This window comes from Zalophus californianus, chromosome X, assembly GCF_009762305.2.
Source record: "Zalophus californianus isolate mZalCal1 chromosome X, mZalCal1.pri.v2, whole genome shotgun sequence".
Lineage (NCBI taxonomy): Eukaryota > Metazoa > Chordata > Mammalia > Carnivora > Otariidae > Zalophus > Zalophus californianus.
In genome coordinates this window covers 103,337,922-103,361,956 of record NC_045612.1, presented here as the reverse complement: position 1 = coordinate 103,361,956, position 24,035 = coordinate 103,337,922, and the positions used below count along the sequence as shown (strand labels likewise).

The 24,035-nt window shown below is 41.6% G+C and overlaps 1 pseudogene; it reads left to right on the top strand.

Annotated features, from left to right (window-relative positions):
• The first annotated feature begins 17,687 nt into the window (after positions 1-17,687).
• LOC113930961 lies at positions 17,688-18,199 on the top strand (annotated as a pseudogene).
• The last annotated feature ends 5,836 nt before the right edge of the window (positions 18,200-24,035 follow it).

Genomic DNA, 24,035 nt, shown 5'->3' with positions numbered 1-24,035 from the left:
CTTGAAGAGTCCCTCCCTCTGCCCCTCCCCCCCTCTAAATCTTTAAAAAAAAAATCTTTTGCTAAAACATCCCCTAATTAAAAACACTGAGAAACCTAAAATTATATATATGAAACAAATACATGAAACAAATATTTTGCCTCTTGACATATAAAATAGCATATGATCAACAAATCTTGGTTTATATGTTTCATTTCCTCAAGACGAGGCAAAAGCACGTGTAGAAAAACCTTCAGTGTATGGAAATTTAGGCAAGAAGTTAATTCACATAAATCACTTCGAGTCCTAAAAGGAGCATAGTTCAGTTTACATTTCAGCTTTTCAAGATCAGGATGTGGTGACCCAGGGTGCAGATGGGAAAATGATGTGGTCTATGTCATACTGAGCATATGACAGACACCCGTTGAAGAGCGCACCTGTTCCTGGAGAAGGCCAGGGCACTGGAACCCTCATGGGTGTAACAAGAGAACCATTTCCTTTACCATTTACCACCTCAAGAATTAGTCCTCTTGGGGTTTATTTCCTTTTTCTAAAAATAATGGCAGCAGTATTGTTACTCAATCCACTAAAATGGCTTTCTGTGTTAACTTCCAAGGCAAGAGCTCTTTTTCTGAAGTGGGACTCCACTTCTCCAGCCAATGGGAGACCCCTCGCCTAGAAAGAAAGGTTATTTGCTTTTATCTATGAAAAAGCATGAAAACGCAGACAGGCTGCCCCCCACTTGCTCCTGTCCCTGTGTGCTCAAGAAAATGCCTCCCTCGGGAACAGGTCTTCTACCAGCCTTGCCTTCTCACATCAGAGCAGGGCGGGGCAGAGGGTCTCTATAGGGCAGGAAGGGCCTGGGGGGGCAGGAAAGCCTCCCGGAGTGGGCGCCATCTACCTGCAAGAAAGCAAGGAAGAGAAAATCTCGTTCAGTAACTAAGAACCAACTTTTCCACGGATGCCCTCCTCCCCATGAGGTTTCAGTCTCTGCTTATCACCCACCGGAATTGCCCAGTAATAGGAGAAAGGAAGAGATGACCGACCTGTCTTCTGTACACGAACTTTTCTTCCCACAGGCTCATCCCTTCCCTCCTGCCCACTACGGCCCCTCAGCTCCAAACCTGATGCGGCCTTCTCCCTCCTAAAGCTTTCCCACTTCCCATTAGGGTTTTTATTCCCCAACCCTAGAATTCCAGGCCCTGCCCAGAGGGACTCCACCTGAAACTGGGAACCTGAAGGATCTACTCTCCCATTTAGAGCTGCCTCGAGGGGTCAGAAAGCTCTTTACCCTACAAGTATTGCTACACTTAGTGGTTCTGATCTGTATTTTCTTCACATAGCCTCCACTTCCCAGTCTGCCGAAATGAGCTGTTTTTCCTAGCCTGGGAACCTAACCGCATTTCTATCTTCTCATTTATTTTTTCTCATTAATTCTATTCAGTATATTTTTTGAAGGGCTATCCTGGGGCATATGCAGAAATCCTTGCCCCAACCCAAGAATTTTAACACAAAGTGTAGCCTAGGCCCCTTAGAGGATTGGCAGAAGACTTGCTCCCTTAGATAACAACATGGAGCGGGCATTAATTCTCCCAGTCTTCTCACCTCTCAGCAAAGAACAGAATCTGTGAAAAGTGGGAAGTATAGCGCTGTGCTACGAAGCATACTGAGTGAGGGTCCTGGATCCCTGAGAGAACAGGAAAAGAGTCTCAGGAGAGGGGAGGTTGATTGCCTCCTGGCTTGTGTCCCAGCATGATAAAGAAGGCAGCTCCGGCAGGGCCTCACAAAACAGGCACAGACTGACCTTGAGAGTCCACCAGTTCCTCAGGATTTCAGTAGTTCTTGCTCATTCTTCTCCCGAAATTTCTCTTTCCCTTCCTATCTCTAGCGCCACACCCATTCTCCTCAGCCCCCTTTCTTCCCAGCCAGAAAGGGGTAACTCCTTCCCCACCATTTCCCAGCCTCTGGCCAGCTCTTACCACCCACTCCATAGTTCTCATTCTTTCCCCATTCTCTGTGCCTCTTGGTATTAGCAGTTCTCAGTATCATTCAACAGGCATGAGCTTCTCTTAACTTTTTTTTTTTAACTTTTTTATTTATTGAGAGAGAGCGCACGTGTGCAGAGGAAAGAGCAGAGGGAGAGGGACAAGCAGACCACGTTGAGCACAGAGCCTGATGCGGGGCTTGATCTCACAACTCTGAGATCATGACCTGAGCCAAAATCAAGAGTCAGAGGTTTAAAACCGACTGAGCCACCCAGGCATCCCTCTCTTAATTTGTTTAATTGTCTTAATTAGTCTTATTCGAAAAGAGAGATCCTCAACTTTATTAGTTCTTGCCACCTAGCCAAAACATTGAAAATTTCAGTGAATTGAAATGTAATAGACTTCCAAGATCTGGTGTAAGTTACACAACGAGCAAGATGTTGTGTAAGGTTTGAGGTGTGCTACCATTTGTGGGGAAAAAATAAGTATATTTCTAAATACATAAATTATCTCTGGGAGGATATGGAAAAAGCTATATGCCCTTTGGTGACGTTTGAGACTTGGATTATGTGTGTCTGTTACCTTTTCTACAGAAGAGAGTAAATCTTTAAAAAAGTTATAGTGTGTGAGGCAAGTTATTTTCCACTCATTTATGTTATAAGCAAGATTATTAAGAGAAAGGTTTATCTGCATAAGGGTAACTATCAAAAAATTAAGAGTGATTATCTTGAAAAGACGTTCTTCCCCTCGCTTTTTACTTATTTGAGGTTTCTATGATTTAATTCTTGAAAAATAATAAAGTGGAAAATAAAATGAGCTTGCGTGGGGGCAGGGAGTAAATGGGAAATCTTTGTACCTTCTGCTTAATTTTGCCATAAACCTACAGCCACTCTAAAAAACAAACTCCTAAAAAAATGATTGGAATATTGCCACACATAAAAAATGCAATTATAGAAATTCAAGACATGGGTAAAAAGGCAGGGAAAGAGACCAGAAATGTATCAGACACATTTCCATATGTATCTTTCTAATAGCTGCCTGTTTAAGGCTTGAACTGTTTTCTATTATTTATCCCTTTCATATTACAAATCATGTGCCTCATTTCTTACTATAAATATACACCCACAAGGCACTGCTTTGTGTCTATCCGGACATCCTCAAACCTCTGAGATCCAAGACCTCAGGATACTCTCATTTCAGGATCCCCTAGGACGTCCCTAGTACCTGGTGTACACATACCTTCAGCTAACTGCCTAGATTGAGACAAGTTCTGGTTTTGAGAACTTGAGAACCTTTGAATGTACCTTCATCAAAGCACCTTGTCCAGGAAGTCAAGGATTCCAGCACACCCCCTTAGTCTGAAATTACATGTCACCCCCAGAACCAGGACAACACTTAGCATTTGCATGTGCCCTCACCCTTGGCATTGCCATGTAGCTCTTGTCTTCTACATCATTCCTTCTTTATTCAGTCGTTGCCATCTTAGGTTTTTTTGTTTGTTTGTTTACCTTAACCTTTGTGGCAGAGGCTGGGAGAGAGCTCCTACCATCAAGCAACTGTTTGTGTTTGACTTCCCAGTTAGAGACTTGCCAAGGTTGAGTCATAAATAGTTTCGAGTCCGAATACCATAAATACTTGAATAGAGAAATTATTTAAAAGGTGCTACTGGAGTAATTAGTTATGGCCAAAAGCCTTGAGGAAAATTTGACAGGTGAATAAACATGGGAGCTGAGTTGGGAAGAATAAAGAAGAAATCTCCAAGTAGAAATTGGTAAAAGAATATCCCAAGGGGAAAGAGCAGCATGGGTAAAATTAAGGAGATAAAACTGATGCACAATGAGGGAATAGCCAATAATTGACTGGATTTAGAGCACAAAGACCTGGAGGTGGGGGGATAAGGTGGGGGTGAATGGAAGGGAAACAGAAGAGGAAGGGTCCTGAAAGTAGGGTAGGTACCCTCACTGGGAAGGACCTAGCAGGCCTGTGGAGCCATGACTCCAGCCTTCACTTGAGTTGGGGTCAGGCTTACCTGATAAACTGGTAGGACCAGGGGGACTCTTTGTACAAGGGTACCATCAGGGAATGAAAAGGACAGCCTGACGTTTGTCCCCGCTGTAGGTTTCTTGCCCCTGGACTCATGATTACCACTGAGAACATGGCCTAGAGACAGAAGCTGAGGCACTGCTTTTGAAAGGAAATGTTGGCACAGAGGCTCAAGCAGGTCTGGGTCAATGTCCAGGAGATAAACGTTGTCTGGGAGAGAGTGGACGTTTTCCCCACTTCTGCATGTAAAAATCACCTGGCTTTGGTACTTAAAGGATTACAGAGAATGCGATGGTATGTTGATACCTTGAGGGTTTACAGCATGAAGCAAGTTCACCTGATGCAAACAGCAGTATTATGGAGTGGGGACCTCCCCATATGTGTTAGGGTCTAGGTACCAACCTGCAGTGTTTTTGTGGGCAACAGATACCCACAAGAGTACTAAAGAGGAAGACCTTGAGATGACAGGTGATAAACTTACGCGAAGTCCCGGTCAAGACTCAAAAAAATGAAGAGCTGGATGTACATTTACGCTTGTGGAAGGGATGCTAGAAGCCTTCGCTCGGCAGGAGAGGCAAAGCCAGTACCATCTCAGGTAATGAGGTGATGCCTAGCGGAGCAGATAGAAACCATCACAGCTGAGGTCATGTGCACAACAGGTGGACCACTACCAGTAAGCGGTGACATCCGAGACCACTCTGCCTCCAGCACAGCCTGCTGAGGGAGGAACAACTGCCCACTGGCACACATAATCATGAGAAATCATAAATAAGAGTTTGTTGTTTTAGACCACGAAGGGTTGCAGTGGTTTGTTACATAGTAAAAACGAATTGATACAGCCCCAAGATGAGAATTGGTGAGAACAGCTGCTTAAGTACAGCAGACAGTTTGATCCAGGTCCCCAAATGCAAGAAGCATAAACCTGAATGAGCAGGCTACTTTGGGAGCGTGTAGAGGATTTGTAGTGTGTCAACTTAGGTAAGCTGAAACTACATTTCCCAGAACTTCTTTCCCTGCAGAGTTCCCATGTGGCTGGAATCATTAGACATTCTGTGCATTGTTCATCACAAGATGGAAGGAGAATCGCAGTCATTTTCTCTTGAATTCAGAAGGCTGGAGTGGGGCGTGAGGTGCTGGTGCCACTCACACACGCATCACCGATCTGCTGGATTGCCCACTTGGCCTGTGGCAACAGCAGGGTCTGCAGCCCTTCCAACCTCTGTCACCTCCTCCCCCTAGCTTCTCGGACACCCAGGCCAACTGTGTGTTTAACTCTGCAAAAGGCACCAGCTTTTCCTTCGGAACAGCCCCATCATCAAGGTTGGAGACTTCAAGGCTATGGGAGACTAGCAAGAATTCCAGTCTACCTTCCCAGGTCCCAGTTTAGCCTCAGAGGTTCCAGCTCACTCATGTTTGTTTCCTTCCCAACTTCCTGCCTGAGCCTTCAGGCTCCTGCATCAACAGCCTTGGAAACAACAGACTTATGTAGATTTTTTTAACTAGCTCCCACAGTTGGATAAGGTCAAATCCCTGTAATAAATACATAATACATACAATATCGTATATAACATACAGATTATATATAATATTCTAATTATATGTAATACCAAATTGTGTGTGTGCATGTGTGTGTGTGTGTGTGTGTGTGTGTGTGTGTGTAAGAAATCTAGTAGTTCTGCTTCTCAGACTGACCAATGCAGAGAGTCAAAATCCTGGCTAGCCAAGATGAATAGAAGGAATTTTTTTTTTTTTTTTGACAGAGAGAGACACAGCGAGAGAGGGAGCACAAACAGGGGGAGTGGGAGAGGGAGAAGCAAGCTTCCCGCCGAGCAGGGAGCCTGATGCCAGGCTCGATCCCAGGACCCCATGATCACGACCTGAGCCAGAGGCAGACGCTTAACGACTGAGCCACCCAGACGCCCCTAGAAGGAATTTCTAATGGTCTCCTTCCACAACAGGCTGAAAATACTATAGCCCTTGGCTGGAAAAAACTGAGATAACCATCAGTGAATCAGAAGACAGGAAATGCTGAAGACAGAAGCAATGGTGGTGCTCTACCATCTGGGTCTCACTACTAGGGACCCTCCAGCCTGGGAGCACCCAGCCTTGAGGGAACACTGAAGAGAGGATGATATTCTAGAACACTGAAGAGTTTGTTCACAGTCGGGAAGGTTGCATCTGGATATCAGATGAAACAATTGACATGAAGTCCTTGTAAAATGTGGGGAGAGAAGATACTCAACTTCACTGTAATCAAAGACATGTAAATTGGAACTGGAAAGTGATTCCATTCTCCCTTAGGTCAATGCTCAGAGATACCTATAAAAAATTTAATTACACAAACCCTCTGACAAGGTAGTTTTAGTCTTAGTTATTTATCAGAGATATCTTCACATGTGTGGGAAATGATGTGTGTATAGGAATATCCATTGTAGCATTTTTTTTATACTAGCAAAAGATTGGAAATTACCCAAGTGTCTCCCAATGAGGAATTGGATAAATTATGGTTCATTTATAATTTATCCAATTTTCAGTGTGTAGGTATATCCAAAAAGTTGTAGCACTGTTTATAATAGCAAGAAATTGGAAATTACCCAAGTGTCTTCCAATAAGGAATAGGATAAATTATGGTTCATCTACATAATGGAGTGTAATACATTTACTTAATGAAACCATTGTATGTCTATTGATATAAAACAATCTTCAAGATATATTGTTAAATGAAAAACAGGACTTGAATAATGTGTGTGCAGTATACCCCCTTCCTGTTTTTTTTTTTATTCCAACATAGTTTTTTTAGATTTTTATTTATTTATTTGAGAGACAGACAGAGAGCAGGAGCAAGGGAGAGGGACAGAGGGAGAAGTAGGCTTCTCGTTGAGCACGGAGCCCAATGCGGGGCTCGATCCCAGGACCCTGGGATCATGACCTGACCTGAAGGCAGACATTTAACTGACTGAGCCACCCAGATGCCCCTAATTCCGATCCAGTTAACATAAACTATGTTACTTTCAGGTGTACAATATAGTGGTTCATCAATTCTATCCATTACTCAGTGCTCACCTTTGTAAGTGTGCCCCTTAATGCCTTTCGCCTATTTAACCCATCCCCTCATTCCCGTTCTCTGTGGTAACCGTCAGTTCTTTACATTAAGAGTCTATTTCTTGATTTAGCTGTCTGTCTGTCTCTCTCCTTTTTTCCTTTGCTCATTTGTTTTGTTAAATTCCACATGTGAGTGAAATCATGATACTTGTTTCTCTGACTTATTTCACTTAGCATTATACTCTGTAGCTCCATCCATGTCACTGCAAATGGCAAGATGTCATTCTTTTGTGTGGCTGAATAATATTCCATTGTATATGTATACCACGTCTTCTTTTTCCTCATCAGTCGATGGACACTTGAGTTGCTTCCATAATTTGGCTATTGTAAATAATGCTGCTATAAACATCAGGGTGCACGTATCCCTTTGGATTAGTATTTTTGTGTACTTTGGGAAAATACCCAGCTGTGCAATTGCTAGACTGTAGGATCGTTCTACTTTTACCTTTTTGAAGAACCTCCGTACTGTTTTCCAGAGCGGCTGCACCAGTTTGCGGGGGGGGGGGATCTTCCCCCCTTTTGTACCATGTGTGTCTGTTATCCCCCCCAAAAAACCTTAATTTTCAAAATTGTTGCCAGTTTGTTCAAAATACTGCTTTTCAAGAGGTAGCCTTGACCTTTTTCCAATGGCAAGAATGGCCTGAAGAGCAAAAATGACAATTACACCTAAGATTAAGCAAGGTGAAACCCAGATTTCTCCTACAAAAGAGAGTCCTCTTAAAAGATATTACAGTTTATCCAAAATCTATAAAGAACTTATCAAACTCAACACCCAAAGAACAATCCAATCAGGAAATGGGCAGAAGACATGAACAGACATTTCTGCAAAAAAGACATCCAAATGGCCAACAGACACATGAAAAAGTGTTCAACATCACTTGGCACCAGGGAAATTCAAATCAAAACTTCAATGAGAGACCACCTCACACCAGTCAGAATGGCTAAAATTAAGTCAGGAAACAACATTTGTTGGCGAGGATGAGGAGAAAAGGGAACCCTCCTACACTGCTGGTGGGAACGCAAGCTGGTGCAACCACTCTGGAAAACAGCATGGAGGTTCCTCAAAAAGTTGAAAATAGAGCTACCATACAACCCAGCAATTGCACTACTGAGTATTTACCCCAAAGATACAAATGTAGTGATCCGAAGGGGCACCTTCACCCCAGTGTTTATAACAATAGCCACAATAGCCAAACTACGGAAAGAGCCCAAATGTCCATCGATGGATGAATGGATAAAGAAGATGTGGTGTGTATATACAATGAAATATTATGCAGCCATCAAAAGGAATGAAATCTTGCCATTTACAACAACGTGGACGGAACTAGAGGGTATTATGCTAAGCTAAATAAGTCAATCAGAGAAAGACAAGTATCATATGATCTCACTGATATGTGGAATTTGAGAAACAAGGCAGAGGATCATAGGGGAAGAGAGGAAAAAATGAAACAAGATGAAACTAGAGAGGGAGACAAACCGTAAGAGACTCTTAACCTCAGGAAACAAACTGAGGGTTGCTGGAGTGGTGGGGGGTGGGAGGGATGGGGTGGCTGGGTGATGGACATTGGAGAGGGTATGTGTATGGTGGGCGCTGTGTATTGTGTAAGACTGATGAATCACAGACCTGTACCCCTAAAACAAATAACACATTATATGTTAATAATAAAAAAAAGGTATTACAGTAATCCAAAACATGTACAGGCAAGAAAAAACACATAGATAGACGCAAGAGGGATGACAAAGAGTGATATATTCCAGGGAATAAGAGATTTCATGTGATGAAGGCATAATCAGTTTTGGGGGGCTGCATATCGAGGAAGACTTAATAGAAATAATGAAGACATTTATGTGGCAGAAACCAATAAGGCAAACAGAAGGATGCTTGGAGATGGTTTGTGTTAGGGAGGGTTGGAGTCTTGATAGAGATAATCAAAACCCTGTAATAAAAGGAGTTTGGGGGTGCAAAAAAGACAGTGAGGTAAAACTCCAAATATGTTTTTAAAGATTTATTTATTTATTTTAGAGAGAGAGAGAGGAGGAGGGAGAGGGAGAGAAGCAGACTCCCCACTGAGCATGGAGCCCAACGTGGGGCTGGATTCCACAACCCTGAGATCATGACCTGAGCCAAAATCAAGAGGCAGATGCTCAACTGACTGAGCCACACAGGTGCCCCAGCAAAACTCCAAATGTTGATAATTATGTATGTGGAATACATCATATAAGAGAAAAATTTTTGTTTTGTTTTTTAAAGTGGTTGTTTATAACAAAGGGAAGTCATAGGAACAGTCCTGAAACATAGGCTCCAATTCAGGTCAAGGACAAGGGATGCTTTTCTAGCTAGTGAAATTCGGATGATAAGATCCAGGTAGAGGTGAAGAAGGCATGCATCTTGGTATACAATTTTGACAAGACCTCCAAACACCTTAAAATCCTGATGGTGGGCATTTGGACATGAGCACATAGTATACCAATTCCCCATCCTATTAGATCCAATAACAAGACAAAATACCCCAGTTATGAATGGAATTTTGCAAACATACATTTCCAATTTTTATTGCAGCACTTAAAAGTAGAGTGATTGCTCTTTTACAAGCTGCAAAATCTGTTCTTTTTAGCTGTTTAATAAGTTGTTTTACTTGACAGTTGACAAGTAACTTGTTTTCAAAGTCAAAAATAGTGGTCTTACATTTATTAAGTACTTTATAATTTTTAAGAGGATTTTCTTTTTTCCGAGAGAGTGAGAAAGAGACTGTGCATGTGCACAGGGGGGAGGAGCAGAGAGAGAGGGGGAGAGAGAGACTCTTAAGCAGACTTTATGTTCAGTGTGGAGCCCAGTGCAGGGCTCTATCTCACAATCCTGAGATTATGAACTGAGCTGAAATCAAGAGTTGGTTGCTTAACCAGCTGAGTCAACCAGGCACCCTTAAGAGAATTTTCATAAAGGCCTTTATTTGTTTTCCAAACAACACAACTGTTTTGTTCTCAAAGCACTTCTGTGATAAATGTGGGGTATTACTACCTAATTATTACCTATCTGCGCCTAATTTTGGAGATAAAAAACGGCTTGCTCAAAAGTCACACTATTGGCTCAGAGCTGGTCTCTACAACATTCAGTGGTCTTTAAATTTGCCGTCACCTTGTAAAAACAGGCTATACTAAACTGAAATAAATTAGAAACTGAATTAGTTGGTGTGTAAGTCGGGTTTCTTCAGAGAAACAGAATATATAGACATAGGTATATAAATAGATCTTTCTCTCAGAGAGAGAGATTTCAAGTAATTTCCTCATATGGTTGCAGGAGCTAGAAAGCCCTAAATCTGCAGGGCAGGCTGACAAGCTGGAAATCCCACCAAGAAATTAATGTCTTAAATTGGAAGGCCAACTGGAGGCAAAATTCCTTCCTTCAAGGTGGTCTTTTCTCTTAAGGCCTTCAACTGTTTGGATGAGGCCCACCTACATTATGGAGAATAATCTACTTTACTCAAAGTCTAGTTTTTTAAATGTCAATCTCATCTAAAAAATACCTTCCGCAACATCTATGCTGGTGTTTGGTCAAACAGTTGGATACCATTGCCTAGTCACATTGACACATAAAATTAACCATTGTGTGTTGGAATTTGGAATGGCTTTGTGTAACTCTTATCCTAAATTAATGGCTTAAGCAAGTTAGCGTTCTTTTTTTTAAAAGATTTATTTGTTTATTTATTTGAGAGAGAGAGAGAGCACACTCATGAGTGGGGGTAGGGGCAGAGGGAGAGTGAGAAGCAGATTCCCCACTGAGCAGGGAGCCCAACGTGGGCCTCGATCCCAGGACCCCAAGATCATGACTTGAACTGAAGTCAGACACTTAACCGACTGGGCCACCCAGGCAACCCCAAGCAAGTTAGCTTTCAAGTCAGTAGTCAAAAGCAGCCGTCCAGAGCTGATATAGTGACTCAACAATCATTAAGTGTTCAGAGTCATTCCAGTTCGTTGCTCCATTATCCTCAACACATAGCTTCTGCCTCATGTTCCAAGATGACTGCTTTAGCCTCAACTATCACATTCTCATTCAAATTTGCAGGAAGAGGGGAAGGAGAAGAGCATCTACCTCCCTTTAAGGACACTTCCTGGGAGTTTCCCATGTCTTACACACATGATCTAGAATTTAGTTATATAGCCACACTTAGTTACAATGGAGGCTGAGAACTACTGTCTTTATTTTGGTGTCTATTGACCTGGCTAAAATTCTGGGAATCTGAACTTGGGAATTCAGGGAAGAAGAAAGAATGGATAGATATTGGAAAGAGGTCTACCATGTACAGATCACTGCACTGAATAACTGAAGGGATGCTATTTCTTCCATGGTCTACACCATAAATTATTCAGAGCTACTCATATGTGAATGTAAATTAGTGAATGACATAAAAATATGCTTAGTCTATATATTGTTGAAAAGACTAGACAGATCCAAGGGCACTAATCACCTCACAGTCTATACCATGGATCTTTCTTAATTCTTTATGTACTGAACATGAAGGTAAGTTATGACTACATGAAAGTAGACATTCCATATACAGCTGGGTGCACTGCACAGCTAAAGGGGGCATTCACATTCTACTCTTTTCCACAGATTTTTCTGCACTCAATCTTAGCCAAAAGGCCAAGAAGCAATCAGAGATCTTTCTGGACTCTTTATATGTTCACTGTGGAGGTAAAAGATGGCCACGTAACAGAAGACTTATTCCATGTTCAGTTGTGAGTACTGCACACTCAGAAGTTGCCATTCAAATCAGTCTATGCCAGGTTTATTTCTGGATTCCTAACATGCTCAAAATAGAGGTAAGTACTGATAATTGCACTGCACAACTCAGTTGGTGCCATTTATGTTTTATATACCATGTAACTTTCTTGACCCATCATATGGTGTAGTTAGTGACAGTCTCGTAAAAATAAATGTGGACATACTCCACAGTTTAAGGGATTCTATTCATATTATAGTCTATGTCATGAATCTTTCTGGGTTTGTCATATATTCGATGTGGAAGTATGTGTTGGCCACATGAAATTAGACTGTGCTATGTATTTTAAGTACACTGAAAGAAGTGGTGATAATCATATCCCAGTCTATGCCATGGATCTTTCTAATCTCTTCATATGCTCAGTGTGGGGGTAAATAATGGTCGTGTGAAAATAAATTATCCTTGGGGCGCCTGGGTGGCTCAGTCATTGGGCGTCTGCCTTCGGCTCAGGTCATGATCCCACGGTCCTGGGATCGAGCCCCGCATCGGGCTCCCCGCTCAGCGGGAAACCTGCTTCTCCCTCTCTCACTCTCCCTGCTTGTGTTCCTTCTCTTGCTGTGTCTCTCTCTGTCAAATAAATAAAATCTTAAAAAAAAAAAAAAAGAGAAATCATCCTTGTACATTCGGGGACACTATACAACTGAAGAGGTGCTAGTCACTATCTGGTAAATACCGTGGTTATGTCTGGCTTTGTCATATGTTAATGTGGAGATAAGTGATGGTCATATCAGCTTATACTTATTTCACTTACAGTTGGATATACTGTGCTATTCAAGGACTGAAAGCCACATTCTAGTCTATGCCATGGATCTTAGAAAGATACTTCTTATGGTCAGTGTGGAGGTTAATGATGGCCTTATAAAATTAGTTTTACTGCATATACAGTTGAGTGTACTGCACAATTTAAAGGCTGCCAATCACATGATGAGTTCTGGGCCCATATACTTGTGGGGATAAATGCCACATTCAAGTAAATATATTCTGCGTAAATTTTGGTGCACTAAAAGATTTAAGGATGTCAATCACATCCTAGTTTGTGACATAGATCTTTCTGGGCTCCTCATATGCTCAATGAGGAAGTAAGTGATTTCTACAGCAAAGAAGGATTATGCAAAATGGAAATCTAAATCACAGTGAGATGGCATTTCACACCTGGCTATTATCAAAAGGATGAAAAAACAAGTATTGACAAGGATGTAAAAAAAGGGAACCCTTGTACACAGTTGGTTGGAATGTAAATTGGTACAGCCACTATGGAAAACATATGGAGGTTCCTCAGAAAATTAAAAATAGAACTACCATATGATCCAGCAATTACACTTCTGGGTATTTGTCTGGAAAAAAGAAAAAAAAAAAAACGGGTGCCTCAGTGGCACAGTTGATTAAGCATCCAACTCTTGATTTCTGCTCAGATTGTGATCTCAGGATTGTGAGATCGAGCCCCACATCAGGCTCTGTGCTCAGTGTGGAGTCTGCTTAAGACTTTCTCTCCCTCTCCCTCTGCCCCTTCCTCCTAAAATAAATAATCTTTTTTTAAAAGTGCTAATTTAGGGGTACCTGGGTGGCTCAGTCGGTTAAGCGTCTGCCTTTGGATCAGGTCATGATCCCAGGGTCCTGGGATCGAGCCCTGTGTTGGGCTCCCTGCTCAGCAGGGAGTCTGCTTCTCCCTCTGCCTGCCACTCCCCCTGCTTGTGCGCTCTCTCTCTCTCTCTCTCTCATACTCTCTCTCTCACAAAAATAAAACAAATCTTTTTTTAAAAAAGTGCTGATTTGAAAAGACAGATGCACTCTCATATCCATTGCAGCATTATTTACAATAGCCAAGACACAGAAACAACCTAAATGTCCATCACTGGGTGACTCAAATAAAGAAGATGTGGTATTAGGAAAAAGTCTCTTCAACAAATGGTGTTGGAAAAACTGGACAGCAACATGCAAAAGAATGAAACTGAACCACTTTCTTACACCATGCACAAAAATAAATTCAAGGTGGATTAAAGACCTAAATGTGAGACCTGAAACCGTAAAAATCCTAGAAAAGAGTAATTTCTCTGACATTGGCTATAGCAACTTTTTTTCTAGATAGGTCCCCTGAGGCAAGGAAAACAAAAGCCAAAATAAACTATTGGGACTACATCAAAATAAAAAGCTTTTGCATGGCAAAAGAAACAATCAACAAAATTAAACAGCAACCTACTGAATGGGAGAAGATAATTGCAAATGATATATCCAATAAAGGTTTAGTATTCAAAATATATAATGAACTTGTAAAACTGAGCCCCCAAAAACAAATAATCCAATTTAAAATGGGCAGAAGACGTGAATAGACATTTCTCGAAAGAAGACATCCAGATGGCCAACAGACACATGAAAAGATGCTCAACATCACTCATCATCAGGGAAATGCAAATTGAAACTACAAGTGAGCTATCACCTCACACCTGTCAGAATGGCTAAAATCAACAACATAAGAAACGGCAGGTGTTAGCGAGGATGTGAAGAAGGGGGAACCCTCTTGCACCCTTGGTGGGAATGCAAACTGGTGCAGCCATTCTGGAAAAACAGTATGGAGATTCCTCAAGATGTTAAAAATAGAACTACCCTCCAATCCAGCAATTGTACTGCTGGGCATTTACCCAAAGAATACAAAAATACTAATCCAAAGGGATACGTGCACCATGATGTTTACTGCAGCATTATTTACAATAGCCAAGATATGGAAGCAGCCCAAGTGTCCATTGATTGATGAATGGATAAAGAAGATGTGGTGTGTGTGTGTGTGCGCGCGCGCACACACACACACACACAGACACAATGGAATATTACTCAGCCATAAAAACAAAATATTGCCATTTGCAATAACATAGATGAAGCTAGAGAGTATTATGCTAAGCAAAATATGTCAGAGAAAGACAAATACCATACAATTTCACTCATGTGGAATTTAAGAAACGAAACAAATGAGTGAAGGGAAAAAAAAGAGGCGAACCAAGAAACAGATTCTTAACTATAGAGAACAAACTGAGGGTTATCAGAGGGGAGGGTTAAACAGGTGATGGGGATTAAGGAGTGCACTTGTTGTGTTGAGCACTGGGTGATGTAGGGAAGTGTTGAATCACCATATTGTACATCTGAAACTAATATAACACAGTGGGTTAACTGGAATTAAAAACTTTAAAAAAAGAAAATATGGTATCTACATGTTTGTGCATGTATGTGTGTGTATATATATAATATGTATTATATATTTGTCTTGTATATATACATTATATATAATATAGCTATATATGTATTTCCATATACATATAATATGCATGCATATATATAATCTTTTCATATAGTATATATATTATGAATACTATATATATATATATATATATATATGACCCAATATTATTCAACCATAAAAAAGAATGAAATCTTGCCATTTATGACAGTGTGGCTGGACCCTGAGGACATTTTGCTAAGTGGAATAAGTCAGGCCAAAGAGGTTAAATACCATATGATCTCATTTGTATGTTGACTCTTTAAAAAAAAAAAATGAGCTCATGGATATAGAAAACAGACTGGTAGTTGCCTGAGGTAGAGAGTAGTGGTGTGTGAAGTGGGTAAAGGATGTCAAAAGGTACAAATTTCCAGTTGTAAAATATGTCATGAGGATATTGTGTACAGTGTGGTGACTATAATTAATAATACTATATTGCATATTTGAAAGCAGTTAGGAGAGGAGCGCTGGGTGGCTCAGTACATTAAGCCTCTGCCTTCAGCTCAGGTCATGATCTCAGGGTCCTGGGATCGAGCCCTGCATCGGGCTCCCTGCTCAGCGGGGAGTCTGCTTCTCCCTCTCCCTCTGCCTCCCCCCCCCCTCCACGCTCATGCTCACTCTCTCTCAAATAAATAAATAAAATCTTTAAAACAAAAAAGAAAAGAAAGTAGCTAGGAGAGTAAATCTTGAAAGTTCTCATCATGAGGAAAAAAAAAAACTTGCATCAGGGCGCCCGGGTAGCTCAGTCGTTAAGCGTCTGCCTTCGGCTCAGGTCATGATCCTGGGGTCCTGGGATCGAGTCCTCCATCAAGCTCCCTGCTGAGCTTCTCCCTCTCCCTCTGCCTGCCGCTCTCCCCGCTTGTGCTCTCTCTCTCTGTCAAATAAATAAATAAAATCTTAAAAAAAAAAAAACACACACACACTTGCACCTATGTATGGTGATGGATAGTAACTGGATTTATTGTGAACATTTTGCACTATATACAAGTATCAAATTATTACATTCTACACTGGGAACTAATGTTATATCAATTTTTTTAAAAAGGACCATTCCATGAAAACCTGTGTGCACTATACACTCCGAGGCCGCCATATTCCTATCAGTCTATATCATGGATCTTTCCTGTTTATATTCCCAATGTAGGGAAAATGAGGGTCTCATTAAACTAGATTTATCCCATGAATGGTTCTTTGTCCAGCATGTTCAAGCTTTGCCACTCATACAACAGTCTGGTGCCATGGATATTTCTGGACTTCTGATATGGTCAATGTGGAGATAACCAAGGGCATCATAAAAAAATATTCCTTGAACTTTGGGTACACTGCACAACTCACAGGGTGCCATTCATATACTATTATATATATTACATACAATGTGTATTTCTGAGGTTCATATAGGGGTAAGAAATTACCAAATGAAAGTAGATATATTCAATACACATACGCATGCAGTGCACAAATGAATGGATTTCATTGACTCTGTGGTCTAGTTCATGGTGTTTTTCTAGACTCCTCTATTCTTAAAGTTGTAATAAGTAATGCCCACACGAAAGTAGACTTCTTCCACGTGCAGTTCAGTGCGGTGCACACCTGAAGGAGGGCAATTCACTGTCCTACCTACCTATTCCACGGATATTCGTGGACTCCTTGCTTCGTACCATGGAGGTATGTAACGGCCACAATAAATTAAACCTATTCCATTTGCTGTTGATTGCACTCCAGACTCATTTAGTGCCATTCACATCACAGTCTGCACCACGGACCTTTCTATCCATGCTCATGTACAGGTAAATTTTGGGCACATACAAGTAGACTGAGTATGGTTGTAGGCACTGTGTACTCAAGATAAGTCATTCACATCCTGGTCTTCACCATGGAGTTTTTGGATCCCTGATGTGGTCAGTGTGGAAGGAGTGATGGTCACATGAATGTCAACTGGTTCCCTGTGCAGCTGTGTGCTCTGCACACTCAAGGGTGCCGTTTACATCTTAGTTTGTGACATGGATTTTTCTGGATCCTCCTAGGGAAGCAAGTGATGGCACATGAAAGTCAGTTTATTCCATTTATGATTGTGTATGCAGGAGAAGCAGTTGGCCAGGCAAAGACTTAGAAGCAAAGAAACTGAGTAGGATCATCCTCAGAGGGTCAAGGTCACCAAACTCCAATAGCCTACTTCCATTTGTTATTTTCCCAGGAAAACCGGAAATTTTTTGTCTTTTTTAAAAGATCTACATTCCCTTGAAAACATTCTCACTATTTTGCTTTTAATCTGACACAAAAATATAATTCCTTAAGCACTTGCCATGTTTTGGACACATTACGAAGCACTTTACATATTTTATTTCATTTATTCATTTCCACGACCTCATGAATTAGATACTAGTCATATCCCATTTTTAAAAATGAGGAAACTGAGCTTTCTTTTCACCTTCTCCACCCTCTTCCCAGCACTGCTCTGGCTGCACCACGTTTGCTCAGAGCTCCCGGCTCCTGCTAAGCTAGCACCACCATCCTTCCTCTCCAGCCACCATCATGATCATCTCCCAGGACCTCATCCGCTAGGATGAGATGTTGTCCACCATCTACAAGATCTGGGAGATGGCACAGGGGCTGTGCCTGGAGGTGGAGGGAAGGATGGTCAGGAGGACGGAGGGTAACACTGATGACTCGCTCACTGGGGGAAATGCCTCCACCTCCGAGGGTGGAGGTACAGAAAGCACAGTCATGCCTGGTGTTGATACTGTCCTGAACCATCACTGGCAGAAACCAGCTGCACCGAAGAAGCCTACAAGAAGTACGTCAGAGATGACATGAAATCAATCAAAGGCAAACTTGAAGAACAGAGGCCAGAAAGAGTAAAACCTTTTATGACAGGGGCTGCAGAACAAATCAAGCACATCCTCGCTAAGTGCAAAAACTACCCGTTCTCTGTTGATGAAAACATGAACCGAGATGGCATGGTTGCTCTGCTGGACTATTCTGGGGATGGTGTGACCCCATATAGGATTCCCTTTAAGGATGGTGTAGAAATGGAAACATGTTAATGAACTTGGCTATGACTTTGGATGTATCACCTGTTGCCATAAGAAGCTGCAGCTCTTCAGCCACACGACACCAGGACCTAGACGAATGGGACTGATGCCACCTTGAGCTCTTCATTTATTTCGACCTTGACCTATTTGGGGTGGAGCCATTTATTGAAAAAAAAAAAAGTAAACGTGTCAGGTAGGTTGTCTACAAATAAAATTCATTTAAGCTAAAAGAATGAGGTGGTGCCTGGGTGGTTCAGTCAGCTGAGCGGCTAACTCTTGATTTCAGCTCAGGTCATGCTCTCGGGGTCGTGGGGTCGAGCCCCACGTCAGGCTCTGCACCTAGTGGGGAGTCTGCCGGAGATTCTCTCTCTCCCTCTCCCCCTCCCCCTGCTCTCTCTCTCAAATGGGTAAATAAATCTTCAGGGAAAAAAATAAACAAATGAGGAAACTGAAGCACTTATACAGCTGTTAAGTAATAAAGCCAAGATTCAAATTTAGGTCAATCTGAAACCAGAGCTCAAAGTATGCAATCTTGTTAATACCTCTTTAAACTATGTTGTCATTCTACTAATGGTCTTTTGAGCAGAGAAATTTAGCTGCTTCATAAATATTACATTTTGGAAAAATGGAAAGTTCGCTGAAGGAAAATGTGAGCCAGGAGATCTCACGCTGTGATGTGTATAAAGTGCTGGATTAATGAATGTGTTACAGTGGCTGAGATTTCATTGTATTCAAAGGAGATTAAGATTTAAAAAATTATGATGGTAGCCTACCCTTGGATCTTTGCCTAATAAAACAGTCAAGTATGACTGAAGCAAAAAGGGTTTATACACCCCTCTCAGAGGGAGCTCAGTTCACATTGTGAAAAGTGAGTTACTGCAGAGATAAAAAGAATGTGTCTAGAGGAAGCCATTGTAAGCAGTGTCTTCTTCCTGCTGGGTCTGAGCCTTCACACAGATCCTGAGACCGTATCTCAAGACCTTCCTAAAAGCACCATTATATGAATTAATAAATACATCATTGAAAAGTGAAATTAAACTAAAAGCCCTAGGAAAAGAAAATGAATACCCTAGGAGAGTGACTCTAGCTAAATTGGCCAACATAATTAAGTTCTAGCTTTTAGATCACTCCAGTTTGTCTGTCAATGCAGTATTGAATGGCTAACAAATTGGGGAGACATGGTCTTCACCCACAAGCTTCTGTTTATAAACACCAGATGTTTCTGGAACCACTACTTTCACTGGGGAGGTTTAATTTTGCCTTGCAGTTCAATAAGATTGGAGTAGTTGGAATATATTCTCAAAGCTGAAGTATTCCTGAGCTTATGGAACAACCAGTAACAAGTATACTTATCTTAAAAGTTGAGCTTCTGTGATGAGCAATTCTATGAATATTGAATGCCTTTTAACCTATATGATACCACCCTTGACTAATTTTTTTTTTTTTTGGAGGGCCTAGGTTCAGTTTAAAGGATTTCAGTGTGAAGTACACCAATAGAAAGTTTTTTTTTAATCTTAATTTAATTTTACTGTGTTTCCCCACTCCTGTGTATGTATGTGTGTGTATACACACCAACAATATCTTCTCTTAAAATAAACATAATACCAACAGAAGAAGACTTATTTCTACCTTCCTTAAATGTGTAATTTATTTTTTAAATAGAAGTGTTAGCAACACCAAAAAAGTCTAACTTCCTCAAACCTGAAAATGCCTCCTGAGCCTTGGATTTTTATTTCCATTTACTCTGTTCCTGAGTCTCATCTGTGACTTAACATGGAAACACACACCTTGTTTGGCTTGCAGACTAAAAGAGACAGTTTTTGCCATGATCCCTTTAGCATTTATGTTAATGTGTCATTTGGATTTCTGTTGCTAGCAAAGCTGGAATAACAAACAGGGTCTGGATTGACAGGAACAAAGTTATGAAACAACAGTTTTCAAAACATTGGACATTAGACAATGAAGGACAATAATCCCTGAAAAACGGGAAACATGCTACGTAAGCCCTATGACTGCCCCAGAAAATTGAATCTGATAATATATAAAAAGGATAATACATCATGATCAAGTTGGGTTCACCCAGGAATACAAGGCTGTTTTTTTTTTTATTTTTAAATATTTTATGTATTTATTTGACGCAGAGAGATTGAGCACAAGCAGGTGGAATAGGAGGCAGAGGGAGAAGCAGGCTCCCCGCCGAGCAGGGAGCCCGATGCGGGGCTTCATCCCGGGACCCGGGGATTATGACCCAAGCCGAAGGCAGTTGCTTAACCGACTGAGCTACCCAGGCGCCCCCTAGAAGGCTGGTTTAACATTAAAAAGTAATCAGTAGAGGGCTGCCTGGGTGGCTCAGTCGGTTAAGCAACTGCCTTCGGCTCGGGTCATGATCCCAGGGTCCTGGGATCGAGCCCCGCATCGGGTTCTCTGCTCAGCGGGAAGCCTCCTTCTCCCTCTCCCACTCCCCCTGCTCGTGTTCTCTCTCTTGCTTTGTCTCGAAAATAAAAATATAAGAGTTTTTTTTTAATTTTGTTATGTTAGTCACCATACATTGCATCATTAGTTTTTGATGCAGTGTTCCATGATTCATCATTTGCGTATAACACTCAGTGCTCCATGCAGAATGTGCCCTCTTTAATACCCATCACCGGACTGACCCAACCCCCCTCCCCCCTCCCCTCTAGAACCCTCAGTTTGTTTCTCAGAGTCCATACTCTCTCACGGTTCGTCTCCCCCTCTGATTCCCCCCACCTTCGTTTTTCCCTTCCTACTATCATCTCTCTCTTTTTTTTTTTTTTAACACATAATGTATTATTTGTTTCAGAGGTTCAGGTCTGTGATTCAACAGTCTTGCACAATTCACAGAGCTCACCATAGCACATACCCTCCCCAATGACTATCACCCAGCCACCCCATCCCTCCCACCCCCACCACTCCAGTAACCCTAAGTTTGTTTCCTGAGATTTAGAGTCTCTTATGGTTGGTCTCCCTCTCTGGTTTCATCTTGTTTCATTTTTTCCTTCCTTCCCTTATGAGCCTCTGTCTTGTTTTTCAATTCCACATATTGGTGAGATCATATGATACTTGTCTTTCTCTGACTGGCTTATTTCTCTTAGCATAATACCCTCTAGTTCCATCCACGTCGTTGCAAATGGCAAGATTTGGGGGGTTTTTTGATGGCTGCATAATATTCCATTGCATATATTTACCATATTTTCTTTATCCATTCATCTGTTGATGGACATCTTGGCTCTTTCCATAGTTTGGCTATTGTGGACATTGCTGCTATAAACATTGGGGTAAAAGTACCCCTTTGGATCACTACATTTGTATCTTTTTTTTTAAAGATTTTATTTATGTATTTAATTGACAGAGAACACCAGCAGGGGGAGTCAGAGAGGGAGAAGCAGGCTTCCCGCCGAGCAGGGAGCCAGATGCGGGGCTCAATCCCAGGACCCTGGGACCATGACCTGAGCCGAAGGCAGTCGCTTAACCAACTGAGCCACCCAGGCGCCCCTACATTTGTATCCTTGGGGTAAATACCCAGTAGGGCAATTGCTGGGTCGTAGGGGTAGCTCTGTTTTCAACTTTTTTTTTTTAAGATTTTTTTTTTATTTATTTGACAGAGAGAGAGACAGCAAGAGAGGGAACACAAGCAGGGGGAGTGGGAGAGGGGAGAAGCAGCCTTCCCGCCGAGCAGGGAGCCCGATGCAGGGTCCTGGGATCGCCAGGACCCTGGGATCATGACCTGAGCCGAAGGCAGACGCTTAACGATTGAGCCACCCAGGCGCCCCTATTTTCAACTTTTTGAGGCATCTCCATACTGTTTTCCAGAGTGGTTGCACCAGCTTGCATTCCCACCAACAGTGTAGGAGGGTTCCCCTTTCTCCACATCCCTGCCAACATCTGTCATTTCCTGACTTGCTAATTTTAGCCATTCTGACTGGTGTGAGCTGGTATCTCATTGAGGTTTTGATTTGGATTTCCCTGATGCCGAGTGATGTTGAACACTTTTTCATGTGTCTGTTGGCCATTTGGATGTCTTCTTTGCAGAAATGTCTGTTCATGTCTTCTGCCCATTTCTTGATTGGATCATTTGTTCTTTGGGTGTTGAGTTTGATAAGTTCTTTATAGATTTTGGATACTAGCCCTTTACCTGAGATGTCATTTGCAAATATCTTCTCCCATTTCTGTCAGTTGTCTTTTGGTTTTGTGAACTGTTTCTTTTGCTGTGCAAAAGCTTTTTATCTTGATGAAGTCCCAATAGTTCATTTTTGCCCTTGCTTCCCTTGCCTTTGGTGATGTATCTAGGAAGAAGTTGCTGCGGCTGAGGTTGAAGAGGCTGCTGCCTGTGTTCTCCTCTAGGATTTTGATGGATTCCTGTCTCACATTTAGGTCTTTAATCCATTTTGAGTCTGTTTTTGTGTGTGGTGTAAGGAAATGGTCCAGTTTCATTCTTCTGCATGTGGCTGTCCAATTTCCCAACACCATTTGTTGAAGAGACTGTCTTTTTGCCATTAGACATTGTTTCCTGCTTTGTCGAAGATTAGTTGACCATAGAGTTGAGGGTCCATTTCTGGGCTCTCTTTTCTGTTCCATTGATCTATGTGTCTGTTTTTGTGCCAGTACCATACTGTCTTGATGATGACAGCTTTGTAATAGAGCTGGAAGTCCGGAATTGTGATGCCACCGGCTTTGCTTTTCTTTATCAACATTCCTCTGGCTATTCGGGGTCTTTTCTGGTTCCATACAAATTTTAGGATTATTTTTCCATTTCTTTGAAAAAAGTGGATGGTATTTTGATAGGGATTGCACTAAATGTGTAGATTGTTCTGGGTAGCATAGACATTTTCACAATATTTGTTCTTCCAATCCATGAGCATGGAATGTTTTTCCATTTCTTTGTGTCTTCCTCAATTTCTTTCGTGAGTATTCTATAGTTTTCTGAGTACAGATTCTTTGCCTCTTTGGTTAGATTTATTCCTAGGTATCTTATGGTTTTGGGTGTAATTGTAAATGGGACCAACTCCTTAATTTCTCTTTCTTCTATCTTCTTGTTGGTGCACAGAAATGCAACCCAAAGGACTCGACCCCAAAACTGCTAGAACTCATACAGGAATTCAGTAAAGTGGCAAGACATAAAATCAATGACTTTAAATTCTTTAGAAGCTCAGGGTGGCCTGGGTGGTTCAGTCAATTAAGTGTCTGACTCTTGATTTCGGCTCAGGTCGTGATCTCAGGGTCATGAGATTGAGCCCTGTAATGGGCTCCAGGCTGGGCGTGGAGCCTCCTTTAAGATTCTCTCTCTTCCTCGCCCTTTGCCCCTCCCCCCAGCCATGGAAAAGCATGAAATCTTGCCATTTGCAACGATGAGTATGGAACTAGAGAATATTATGCTAAGCACAATAAGTCAGAGAAAGACAAATACCATGTGATTTCACTCACACGTGGAATTTAAGAAACGAAACAAGTGAGTGAGGGGAAAAAGAGAAAAGCAAACCAAGAAACAGACTCTTAACTATAGAGAGCAAACTGAGGGTTACCAGAGGGGAAGGTTAAACAGGTGATGGGGATTAAGGAGTGTGCTTGTTGTGTTGTGCACAGGGTGATGGATGGAAGCATTGAATTGCTATATTGTACACCTGAAACTAATATAACACTGTGTTAACTGGAATTTAAATAAAAACTTTTTTAAAAGGTGAAGAGAATGCTACAAAAGATAGGAATAGAAGATACAGGGGCATTCGAAACCCCTAGACTCAACATAGAGTGCCCAAGGAAGATACCCCTCCCTGAAGGCTGAAATCCAAATCTTTTTGAGAAGTCAGGGTCATGACTAAGTGGATGAAAG